Source organism: Ochotona princeps, chromosome 9 (assembly GCF_030435755.1).
Source record: "Ochotona princeps isolate mOchPri1 chromosome 9, mOchPri1.hap1, whole genome shotgun sequence".
In the NCBI taxonomy this organism is placed as follows: Eukaryota; Metazoa; Chordata; class Mammalia; order Lagomorpha; family Ochotonidae; genus Ochotona; species Ochotona princeps.
In genome coordinates, this window is record NC_080840.1 from 78,170,969 (window position 1) to 78,173,198 (window position 2,230).

General features: G+C 37.5%; 1 non-coding gene across 1 annotated transcript; it reads right to left on the reverse strand.

The window, feature by feature from the left end:
* Positions 1 to 1,608: 1,608 nt before the first annotated feature.
* On the reverse strand, positions 1,609 to 1,716 carry LOC118757533 (U6 spliceosomal RNA). The gene has a single exon (XR_004995245.2). It is a non-coding gene; the product is annotated as a U6 spliceosomal RNA (small nuclear RNA).
* Positions 1,717 to 2,230: the final 514 nt, after the last annotated feature.

The following is a 2,230-nucleotide window of genomic DNA, read 5'->3' on the forward strand; positions in this document are numbered from 1 at the left end:
TGTGTATTTTCTTACCACAATGGAATGAAGCTGGAAGTTAACAACTTAAGAAATTCTAGAAAATATATAATGATTGGAGATTGAATAACATGCTCCTGAATGAACAGTGAGTTTTGGAAAAAACCAAGAGGAAATTTTTAAATTTCTGGAAGTAAATGAAGATGACAGTACAACATATCAAAACTTATGGATTGTAACCAAGGCAGTGTTAAGAATGAAGTTCAGTTGAAATTGGTGAGTGCATCATGAAATTGAAAAGGCATCAGATAAGTGATCTAGCAATGCCTCTCAAGGAACTAGAAAAACAAGAACAAGCTAAACCCCAAATTAGTAAGAGGAAAGAAATAATAAAATTGGAGACGAGATCAACAAAACCGAGACCAAACACATATAAAACATCAGTAAATGTCATGGTGCAATGGCTCAATGGATAAATCCTCACCTTGCAAGTGCCTCAATGGATAAATCCTAACACCCTATGAGGATAGCCCAAAGCCTTGGGACCCTGCACTCCCGAGGGAGACCTGGAGGAGTCTCCTGGCTCCTGGCTTCAGATTGGCTCAGCTCTGGCTATTGCAGCACTTGGGGATTGAATCAATAGATGGAAGATCTTTCTGTCTTCTTCTCTCTGTAAATCTACCTTTCCAATAAACATAAATAAATCTTTTTTAAAAATCATTAAAACTAGAAAGTGTCTTATTGAAAATATATTTTTAAATTGATATACATTTGGCCCAACTAACCAAAGACCCAAATTAATAAAATCAAAGATGAAAGATATTTTACAACAGATATCACAAATATAGAAAGAATAATCAGGAATTGCCCCACATGGATATCTGCTAACAGTGGAAAATCTTGATTGAAGAAATGGAGAGATGCTCAGGATAAGTAACAGCCAGGGAAATACATACACACTTTCTCTCTCCCTGTCGCTGTATCTCTCTGTGTCTCTGTCTCCCTGTCTCTCTGTGTCTCTCTCTATCTTTTTCTGTCTCTCTGTGTCTTTCCCTGTTTATGTATCTTTGTCTCCTTCTCCCTGTGTCTCCCTGTCTCTATCTCTGTGTCTTTGTTTCTTTTTCTCTATGACTCTGTGTCTGTATCTGTCTGTGTCTCACTGTCTCTGTCTCTCTGTTCCTCTGTCTCTCTCTCCCTCGGTCTCTCTCTCTCTCTCTCTCACACACACACACACACACAAACAGAGTAATGTTTCTCCTCATCCCAGTTAGAATATCTATCATCCAAAAATCAATAAATAACTTTTAAAAACTTCTGGCAAGAATGAGGGGAAAATGGTTCCCTAATACACTGCTAGTGGGAAGTAAACTAATAAAATCATTATGGAAGACAGTATGGAGATCCTTTAGAAAACTGAAAATAGATCTACCATTTGATCCAACCATCTCACTCCTGGAAATGTACCCAAAGGACATGAAACCAGAACATGATAAGTTATTTTTACCCCTCATTTTAATGGCAGTTCAATTAAAGATAGCTAAGATAGGTAAAAGGCTTAGATGGTCATCAACTGAAGACTGTATTTGTTAAAATGTGGTAAATATATACTATGAAATACTATTCAACCATAAGAAGAATGAAATCTTTTGCAATAAAACGCTTATTACCAGGAACTATTATGCTCATCCTTTCGCAGGGGTCATGCTAATCGTCTCTGTATCATTCCAATTTTAGCATATGTGCTGCCGAAGCGAGCACAGAACTATTATGTTCAGTTAAATAAGCTGGATACAAAAAGATAAACATCATGCTTTCTGTTATTTGTGATAACCAATATACACAGTCACAAAAAGTAATATGTACAGTGGAGTTGGCATTTTGGCATTGGTTATAATTTACCCTTGAGGAATCATAAAGTTTTTCTACTTACTGTTGGTTGAATTCTTTACCTAATGAGGGTTAAGCTTGTGATTAAAAAATAAACTGAATCCTGAAAAAAAAATTGAATGAAAAGTATAAAGGAAAGGGGAGGGAGGATGTTAGCACAGGTGGGAGAGAGGGTAACATAGGAAGTATTATAAGTCTAGGAAGCACTTGGAATTTGTTCACCTTATATAAATAAAATAACTTTAAAACAATTTAGGGGCTCCACCCACTGCCAACATTGTGCAGTGAGTGGGACCAGGAGGGTGAGACCTTGGGGTCTGGGTGGGAGAACTTTCAGCAGCCTGTTGGTTGCTGGGAGGTCCCAGGCTGGGTCAGACTCGATGCT